The following is an 11324-nucleotide window of genomic DNA, read 5'->3' as shown; positions in this document are numbered from 1 at the left end:
TTATCCGGACACCTGTTATCCAGAAAGTACAGAATTAAAAGAAAACCATCTCCCATAGACTCCATTTTAAGCAAATAATTCTAATTTCTGAAAATGATTTACTTTTTCTCCGTAATTCTAAAAACAGTACCTTGTACTTGATCCCAACTAAGATATAATTCAGGCAAAACAATTCTATTGGGTTTATTCAATATTTAAATGATTTTATCAGATGTAAGGAATGGAGATCCAAATTACAGAAAGATCTCTTATCTGAAAAACCCAAGGCCGCGAGCATTCTTGATAACAGGTCCCATACCTTTACAAGGTTTTGTACATACATATGAAATTAGATCCCTGGGGGGCATAAATAAATATACTTATGTTTCAATATAGGTTTTTTTTTTTTTTATTTATTTCACTTAAGCTAATGACCATGTATATGTCATGTCTGTTCCCGTTTTATGGTCTTTGAATAGCAAGAATCATTTACAACTTACAGTGTAGTCACGAAATGTTAATCTTGAAGTAAATTTATCTAATTAGGGTTACATGATTAAAATGTCTTTCTGTCAAGGTTGTATAATTAGGATTCCATGATGTGAAATGTCTCTTGAAAGCACTTGTATAGTGAGTTGTCAAAATATGTGTATAAGAGTAAGAACATAATGAAAATAGATATTTTATTTAATTAAAGAGTGTTTTTCTCATCTGTAACACTTTCTTTAACAGAAGGTTCCCGTGTGTATTTCTTAAAGCTCAATGCCATAAAAGTATTCAACTTGGCCTAAAATAGCTGCCTATTTATCCATATATCCACCTTCTCTGTCTATTTTTTTATTGCTATACCATTATATAAGATCTTGTTATGTGTCTTAACACATGGCTAATTAAAAGAAAGGAAATTTGCTCATTTTTTTATAGACCGAACTAACAACATGCAAGTAAAGGGTGCAAGGGATTCTGTGGTGGAAAAAGACAGGAGCGGGAATAGGACCAGAGCAGGAACAGGACTAGGACCTGAGCAGGAACAAGAGTGAGAGAGCAAAGGGATCAAGATCTAGGGACAAGCCTCACTGTTCATGCTATTAGAGGCCAATGCTAGCCTATAAGGCGCAGCTAGCTCTGATCAGCTGACAATAACAGTGCTGGGTTGTAAAGGGAAGTCTAGTTGAAAACATGAAAACAGATAAGAATGAGAAAGAGATGGGAACAAGCTGTTCTCCTGGCCTAGTGGTCAAGGAAAGCGGCTAGAAACCTGGAGGTTCCTGGCTTGATTTCCAGTACAACCTTACAGAGGCTAGTCCTATACTGGGTATATAAGTAGCTTAGCTGAAAATGAGAAGTCACTAACACTGAAGTAGCCCATTTAGTTCAGCCACAGAGTGAAAAAAACAATTTTTCAGAGGGGACAAGCCTCCCTTTATTGGTATCTGACAAATGGAGGATTGCTCTCCCAAAATGTGTATCTTTTTATCACTTGATTGCCAAAATATGTATGTTAAGCACCTGCATTTTGATGTGCTGTGTGATTATGCCATCTTTGGCATGAGATTCAAATATTTAAAGGTCCCCTTGTGCTACTTTCATTGCCCAGGTATGTAGGTTCTGTATTGTATAGCTCCTGGGTGGGTATTTTGTCTGATTCCTGTGTACGACTTCTGCCCGATTCCTGACTTTGACGTTTGCTGCCTGAACTGACCCTTTTGCCTGTTCTTTGACTACTTTTTCTGGATCCTGATTTTGTACTTCACTGCTTGTCTGGCTGTGACTTCGCTTTACTCTCCCTGTTACTCCTGTGATATTTTCTGGTTGCCCCTCTTGGTTTTTTCACATTAAGTCCTGGCAGCATTTGAGTAGTAAAGGGCTCCTTCAGAAGTGAAAAGTGAGCTCAGAATGGAATTTTGGCATTTTGGGTGTTGAGAAGCCATGTGTGGCATGACTTGATAATAGTGATGATCCACGAGGCATCGGGAAGCGCACGTGCACTCTTTTTGGGATTTGTGTGTAGATTATCATTTTTTTTTTTGCTCTGTAAAGCTTAATTTAACCAAGAGAAATGCTACAATGCTGTGGGCTGGACTGGATGTGTAAATATTAAATAGGCTTTTAGTGCGCAGTATACACAATAATTGGGAAAAAAAGAAGATGCTCATGTGTGCCAAAATTGATTTAATAAACTGTGGTCCATGTTTATGCCAACTGCTGATTATGTAAGAAGTGTGTGTAACAACAACAAAGGTGCTAATGAGGCAGTTTGGTTAACATCGTCCATGACTATACATATAACACACAAATAATAAATAAAGGTGTTAAGGAAAAATTGTGTTTTCTTAGTCTCAGTCCCACACTATTTTCTGTTACCAGGACATACGGGCTAAAGTGCAACAAGATTTTGTAGGATCCTACAGAATCTGATCTTGTAATGTAAAGTCGGATCAGATAAAGTCAGATGGTGTGTTTTGTTCCTGCATCTACATCCGACAGTCAATGAGAAATAAGTTGCTCCAACTGAATCCAACATTATCGTGTTGGATGCGGACACAGCATGCTGTGTTCGCATCAGACAGGCAGATTGCATTGGATGGCAAAAGTTACATGTAGTTTACACATCAGATTTTTTTGTATTGGTCCCATTATATTTTGACCCATGCCACTACATCCTACTTTTAAGGGGTGCTTTTTATTCAGAGTTGGACTGGGCAGTCTGGGCACCGGGAAAAATCCTAGTGGGCCCTGGCGGCCCAGTCTGATCCTTGCCGGCGCTCCCCCTGCCTGACTGTTCCTCCCCTGATGCGTTAAATTTATGCTCGCTCGAGGTGGACGTCTGGTGGGGGCCCTGCGGGGGGGTTGGGGGCACCTGCAGGGTCCCAGGGGCAGGAGATGATCTGACACCATCTAAATTTTGCCCTACATTTACAGAATGATATTGACCCATCAGGATTTAAATTCTCTGCATATCATCATACTTCACTGGGGATGAGCGAATCTGTGCCATTTTGCTTCATCGAAAAATCCGCAAAACTTTGGAAAAATAAGTAATAGTGAAAAATTTGTGAAATGTGTCAAATATTTTTTGTCATGCAGCAAATTTTTCCATGGCAAAATGTTGTGCCTGTTTCATGAAAAAAATCCATGAAATGCAGAAATTCGCCGCAAATCCATGCCTGGCCAAAAATTTCGCTCATCACTATACTTCACCTCAAGTGATTTTGCAACAGGTTAATAATTAGGGGCAAATATATTATGTGGTGTAACAAACAGTGGCAATATTCATCACACAATGCAAGGCTTTGCCATGTAAAAATGGAGTCATTTTTTAGCGTTTTTTTTTTACTAAGAAATAATGGTATCAAATCTGGCATCCAGACAGCATAAAATAAAGCACACCTTGATAAATTTGTCATTTATTTTACACAACTTTTTAACACAATTTTTTGGGCAAATTTTATTTTACACAGCATAATAAATAGGCCCCTTATTGTGTTCTAGAAATGTGAAATGCGTGATACCAGGAATGTTATCCAAAGGAGTAAAAATGAATGTTAATGATTTCATTAAAACAGCAGGATTCTATATGTAGTTGTTCGGTTGCTGAATTTCACACACTAGGCAACAGAGAGCAAGTTAAAAACAATTCTAAAATACTGTAGATTGTCTGCTGGCTCATCTTCAAATAATGAAGACGTTATTAACCAAATGGGAACAATTAGTTTGATTTTAGAAGTTAATCCACTTAAAATTAAATGAGACTATAACAAGCAGACAATCAATTAAGCGTGTGTATTTTCAAACATGCCTTATAAAGTCTGGATGAAAATGTAACTGAATAAAGGAGACCTCACCACATAAATGTTAGTTGTTGTGTACTGGAGATGAGGGAATTGGGCAGCTTGGCTCTTATTCCAGCTGCTTCTGTTCATGGCAAATCAGACTTGTTATCCTTCCCTGACTTTGTGTAGCAGCTGGACAGGGAGATTGAAATATTTAAACACCGAAATGTCATATTAAGAACTTTTATATTTGACATTTAGATCAAATGATATCTGGATTGTGTGATTCCTATCTTTGGGCCCCTTGTTGATTTGCTGGACCAATATTATGGTTTATTACTGATTTGCTCACCTGTATATAATGCTACAGGGCTGTTCTTGATTGTCTAAATAGGATATAAACCTTGCCTAAATGTGACTTACTTATATCACAAACACAATTACAACCACAAGTGGTTTCACTAATGACAATGATCTCTACTACTGTTGCATCTAATTATCTAACAGATTGTATTTTGATTTTTACTTGCTAACATAATATTGTAATTAGATTTAATAAGGGTGGATATATTGCTGTTTGGGTGTTATACCTTTGGCAGTGATTGTATGAAACCCCAAAGAGTCAAGTGAAAACAAAACAGGCAATAAAGGTGCCATTTGCCCACTAAACAAGGAAGGGAAGGTTGTATTGTGAAGTGTTGCTTATGGTTGCTGGATTACAACTTCCATCATGCTTTTTCTGTTAAGGTTATGCATCTCTGAACATAATAAATTCAAAGCAGACTTGAATTCTCTGGACATATAAGTAATTCTTTTAAAAGGGAACCTGCATTTCTCACCCAAAGCTTTATGGATCCCTATACCTGTACTATAATTTCTTAATCTTATACTTTTACCTTTAGGGCTGATGCCATACGCTCCTACCTGTGCCTGCACCCGAATGAATTAAATACGCTCGGGTGCAGGCACATGTAGCCCATATCCGCCGATAATATGAAGTCTCACATTTTTTGGCAGATATCGGCTACATGTGCCTGCACCCGAGGTGTATTTCATTCATTCGGGTGCAGGCACAAGTTAGGCTAAATTTACAGTAGCGGGGCGTATTCTCGGCAAGCGGTTTTTGGCTTGCCGAGAATGCGCCCGTGTAGCATTAGCCTACAACACATGCCATAGGCACGTGTTTCTAGTGTGTGGATTAAGGTCTCACATGATTTACTCTACAGTTGCTCTCTGACCAAAGGAAAGTCTTTAGTGTGACCCCCTTCCTCTTCACTCCGGTTTCAGCAGGGCTGTTCTTTTTATGAGGCTATTAGACTGGAGGGAAGCTCCCAAAAATTGGTTTACCTAAACACTTGTAATTGAAAATTCTGTTAGTTTGCAGAAACAGCTGCTGCCGTTCATTATCATAACAGTCAATTATCTGCCTGGAAGCATGATGTGTAGCTGACACATCTGCACAATGATTTGGAGTCAACAACATGGTTTGTTTTGGCCAGATTGGGAACTTGCCAAATTATTTTACTCATCTCCATGTTCCATGCCCTTAATCACTGGGCTTATGTACTTTTTTATGGGTGCTCAGTAATCCTGTCCTCTTTTATTTTATCTTTCAACGTCAGTGTATTCAGAACGACTGACATTTTTTTTTTCTCCTTTTACATATTTGGACCTCAGTAACATTCTCTAAATGCTAAAACCTCATATGCAGTGCCAGGCATCTTCCTTAAGACACAAACCTGGCAAGGAATCAAAAACATATTTAACTGTATAAATGAGACAAATGTTGATTTTGAAAACAATAGGTTTAGTGACATAGCAAATGAATACAAAGCCATCGTATTCAGCCCCCATTTAACTTGCAGCTATGAAACTGGCACAGACTGCTAGATCTTTTGTACATGACCAGGCTACGTGAAAAGGTTTTGTCATATTTGATAGCATTTCAAGCAATGTAAGCACCCTAACAAACAAGGCAGAAGGACTTTCTAGCTTTTGTCTGTATTTATAATAGGAAGCAGATTGCCTTGGACTAGCTGGTAGATTTGGATGCTGAGTTGTTTCCAAGGTGACACTTGAGTTCTTTTTTTGTTGTGTAAAAGCACACATTTATTATATACACATTCATATACATCAATATTTTCCTGTTTTAATATGGACACTGGATTGCTGGGAACAAACAAAGCCATTCAGAACTATTAATCTGTAAATTGGACTTATTCTGCAACTTTCAGTATACTTTTTTGTGTTACTTTATGTAGCCAATTTCTTTCCTTAGTTCTGTGTAAGCAAATATGAACCCAGGTGGAAAACAACATGCTGCGTCCTGCCTGTATTTGGTGCTTACATGAATATGTGTGAGTATAGGCACATTAGGAAGACTAAAATGAATTCCTTCCTGCACTCCCCTGCAGTGGAACACAGGAGAAAACACCAGAGAAACACATAAAGGAACGCTCATCAGTGAAAGCCCTAATGCGCCTGGTGAAAATGTCTGTCTGGCATCCTTTCTAGTGTTCGGTGAGTGAGTGATGCATGAAGAGAGGAATAGATATGGTAAAAATAGCTTGAAAGCTGAGACTTAAAACTACATTTCTTGCTACACTTAGTACTATGGCTAAGACGAGGAACGCTCTGCACCCACCCACATCCAAGGTATTTAGGACATTAAGGCATTTTGAGTATAAATTAACAAGAGAATGCCTACCCTTTAAACAAATCAGAGCTTGTCTCTTCATATATTGAAATATATTCAAGCTGGCCAACTGCATCCCTACTCTGGCCAGTCCTACACATTTTCATTGGATTCATTATAAATTCTAGTATTCATTTAAGCTTTCTAAGAGGCAGCTTTATCAACATTCAGATTTTCACGGTTTTAGAGTTTTCCTGAAACGATGACTAAACTCATTTCCACGAGAAACATAAAAAGCAGGAATGTCTAGTAATTCATTAAAAGATCCGAACTGAAATAGCAAAACTAAAAATGCAAAAATGGCAACATTTTTGTATTGTCAGATAAATGACAGTGCCAATCCTCCCCCCCCCCCACCAGAAACCTCTAAAACCACAAAGAAAGATCTTCCATTTGTAAAAAGGACACCTGGCATTGACTTCTACATGTCCTTGACAGCTGTTAGATGGTGTATTTTTTTCTTTTGGATTTGTCCCAGTTTTGTTCCATAAAAAATGGCAAAAAAAGTTTTTTTTTTTTTCTGTGACAAAATTGTGTTACAAAAAAAATTATAAAACCTGGAAAAAATATTGAATGTTAGCCCCCTAATGTTTTACCCGCAATGTGCTTTGCGAGGTTAAAACTCCCAAATGGTTGCCCTTTTTATTGGACATCCAATAGAAGTTGCATGTATGTACTGTATGTAAAACTTAGGGGCCTATTTATTATGCTGAGTAAAATGGCGAAAAAAAATTTGCCACACATCAGCAGGGTTTGCCACATTAAAAAACTGCATAATCTTTTTTCCCCTTTTCCTTCCGGCGGAACTTAAAATCTGGCGTTCAGACAGCGAAATACACCATTTCTTTTACACAGCATTTTATACCATTTTCCCGGCAAATTTCGTTTTACACAGCATACTAAATAAGCCAATTTTCACTATCACTAAGGCCCAAAGGAGAAGCTTTTATACATTTGGGCAGACATTATGGGGAAATGTACAAAACAGTGCAAAGTTTGCTATTGGTGTAGTAAACCATAGCAATCAATCAATAGGTAGCATGTTAAAAATCAGCAAGACCTTCCTTCAGATATTCATTAGTGTTGACACCACCGACATTTACATTCATTGTTTTTAAAATCCGTAGCTACATTTGTATATATACTGTAAATATACCTTGTACTTGGGGAAAATATTTTTGCCTACATAAAGGTATGGTGTTTCTCTGTACATGCTTTCAGAAATTGTAGCGAATTGTCTGTTATTGAAAAAGTTTTGACAAGCCATATCCATAACATTAGAGCATTTCAAGAGGGGAAGAAAGGGACAACAATTAGAGATCCACCTCTTAATATTTCCATTAGGAAAATTCCTTCCAATTGATACTCTATTTTGGGAAATAAGTGCACCATGATCGTCAAGATTTTTTCTGAATTACTGAAGGAAAGAATCATACTTTGTAAAAACATACATTTCCTTTAGTTCCCTGACAAATAAGCCCCAAAGTCTGTTGAACTGAATGACAGATAAAGTGCAGCTGCAATCTCCAGCATATCACCTAGCTTCTACATAATATGAAAGCTCTGACAATATGCCATTAGGACTTGCAGTGAAAGATGCTAGAAGAATACGCGTACTGGCAATATAAAGGTTAATAACATGAACTCTTTCTTGTCACCATATGTTGACCTCCAACAGTCAATCAGAGGCAAGTTTTCACTACTATGACCTACTTTTTTGGATGTCATATAATTACATAAGCAGCCAATTGGTTGTCTGTTTATTATTTATTTTCTCCTGGTGCCAGAATAAGTACCAAGTTCATTGGTGAGCAGGAGGAGAGAGCTAAACACACCTCATACCATTAATGAAAATGACTTACTAACCAAAAGTTCTTACTTTTACAGGCACTCTCCCTGTCATACCACCCCAAACTGTCCTCACTACACTGGCATTTTGATTGCCTGTTATCCAGAATGCTCAGAATCTGGCATTTTCCAGATCAGTCTGTAATTTCCAATAAACCCAATATGAATGTTTTGCCTCCAATATGGATTTATGCAGCTTAGTTGGGATCAAGTACAAGATGGTGGTTTATTATTACAGAGAAAAAGGAAATTATTTTTAAAATTAGACTTGAAAATGAAATCTATGGGAAATTACCTTCCCATAATTAGGAGATTTCTGGATAACAGGCTCCATACCTGTACTTAAAATATGGATACAAAACTGCTAGCAATATGGTTACATAGTTTAATATTTTCTTAATACACCTATTCCAAAATGAACACATTCTTCCCAATTGTTCTGTTCAGAGGTGAAATTGCTCCCACTATAAGTTACCTAACAGCTGAATATTTTCTGCATTGTTACCTTCTTGTTTTCATAACAATCCTGGTCAATACATTTTAAAACCGCTATAATGAAACTATGACTTGCAATCAATAGTAATGAATTTACCAGCCAGATCAGAGTACTTATCACAGAAATGTGCAGCTGCAAAAAGTTCATTTCTCAATTAAGAACAAATCTATTTTGTGGAACAAATACATATTTTCTGCAGAAAAATCTATTTTTACTGACTGGCTTTTTTATTTTTCTATTTTGAATCCACAGATGGACTTTAATTTTCGGTCGTTTTGACTCGTTTAAGTATGTTCATATCACTATGCTAAGGGCAAGAAAACTTAATTTGGTAGAAATTAAGTAAGTTGATTGATTTTAGGAGGACAGGTTTTAAAAAGGGCAATATATTTCCAATTTGGTACGCCATTCCCTTTCCCAACAGTCTACATTAATTTCTAATACAATTTAGCAGAAGAAATGCAGGACAATAAGACATCACTGACACATATTCTGTAGCACAGCAAAATTTGCTTCTTGGGAAGGTATGGCATTTATATAATATGATATATAATATGTATCAAAGGGTGAGGTCTGTGGCCTTTTATGAATCACAGGCTGCATGTATCTTAGATGTCCAAGGTGCATCTAACACTGGCCCCAGTGGAAGAAATGGAGAGCACAAATTGAGGTAATTCAGTAAAATACTTCTTTTCACACACTTCCACATGGCTGCCAGTGTGCCCACCCTGCCTCTTCTGGGGTTCAACTGTGCCTGTTGATCCTGGGAACCCTGGAGCTACCATTACCCTGGTGGTTAGATTCAGGGATCCCACAGCAGGTTGGGTCAGTAGGTTGCCCTAGACTTGTACACTGTGCTTGCTAACATGGGCTCCAGAAGTGACAAAACGACAGCTCTGAAAATGCTAGACACAACGGATGGAATTATAAAAATGCTGCATTGCAGGTAAAAAAAATGGTGATTTGTGTCCAGAATTGAACTTTGCACACAGAGCTTTCATTTATAAATGACCCTTAATTAGAGTAGAGTGGTGGTTATAAGGAGCTTGGGGTCAGCCTGCCATTAATGTCTGTTCAGGCAGGGATAAACACAGAAGCTTGGGGAAGTAAAAGCAAATGGAGAATACATACAGAATCTGCTCTTAAATTAAGGTAACTTTGCCCTTCGGTTGCTATAACACTAAAATGCTTTGTGAAAGTGCTGAGCTGAAGTACAGGTAAATTTTCTGCATACAGGATCTTTCTGTCATTTAGATCTTCATACCTTCATACCTCTTCATTAGTGATGAGCGAATCTGTTCCATTTCGCTTCGCCGAAAAATTAGCGAATCTTTCAAAAGATCTGCGAAACAGCGAAAAATTTGTGAAACGCCAAAAATGTTGTGTGGCAAAAAAAAATGGCGCCCGCGGCTATTATTTTGTCTCACTGCTATTTTGTCGCCCGCGGCTATTATTTTGTTGCACAGCTATTATTTTGTTGCACAGCTATTCTTTTGTCGCCCGCGGCTATTATTTCGTCGCCGGCGACTATTGCCTTTCTACACCGATGACAATTTTTGGATGTGCAGCGAATTTTTCCGCAGCTAATTTTTTCATCCATTTCGCGAAACAATCCACCAATGGCGAAATGCAGAATTTCGCCGTGAATCCATGCCTGACGAAACATTTCTACTCACTACTCTTCATTCATCTACTAAAAATAATTTAAACATTAATGAAATCCAATAGCATTGTTTTCATTCCAATAAGGATTAATTATATCTTAGTTGGATCAAGTACAAAGTGATGTTTTATTATTACAGAATAAAAGGAGATATTTTTTAAAAAAAATGTAATTATTTGATTAAAATCTATGGGAGATTGACTTCCTGTAATTTGGAGCTTTCTGGATAAGGGGTTTCTGGATAACAGATCCCATACCTTTAATATAAAATGTCGTTGGAATCTGAGCAGTATCTAACCTGGCTATGCTGTGGCTTTTTCATGAAAATAATTTTAAAAATTAATGCGTTTGTGAGTTTGGCAAAACCAGACAGATTTGCTTATCACTATTTATAACCTGCAACTTTGCTTTTTTAACCAGAATACATTGTTTTCTGTCTTCACCTTTCTTTTCACAAACTCTCATTCTGCAGATTAGGCCACATATCTTTTATTTTTGTAATAATGGAACACCCTTGGATTCTGGATATTTGCCCCTGAGCAAGTCTTGTTTCATTTGGTTTATATGACATCCATTGTATTCACAGTGCATAAAAATGTTTGTATAATAAAACCCTAAACATAGTTTATATAATAATTACAATGGCAATAAACCATTTAATCCAATTTTGTATATCCCTTTGTGTAGATATGAGTTTACAGTGATCTTATATATAGCAAGTCACATTGAGCCATCTATCTAAGTTAAGGGATGAACACACTGACAGTCAGTTTATTGCAATTACTGCATGTCAGTTGCTCTTTACAATTGATGGACCAGTTTCAAGTACAGATTTCAGAAAAAAAGTTTGATTTCCTGGTGATTACAAAT

The sequence above is a fragment of the Xenopus tropicalis genome, chromosome 8 (assembly GCF_000004195.4).
Source record: "Xenopus tropicalis strain Nigerian chromosome 8, UCB_Xtro_10.0, whole genome shotgun sequence".
NCBI lineage: Eukaryota > Metazoa > Chordata > Amphibia > Anura > Pipidae > Xenopus > Xenopus tropicalis.
The sequence above is the reverse complement of the archived record's forward strand: the minus strand, read 5'-3'. Positions refer to the sequence as shown.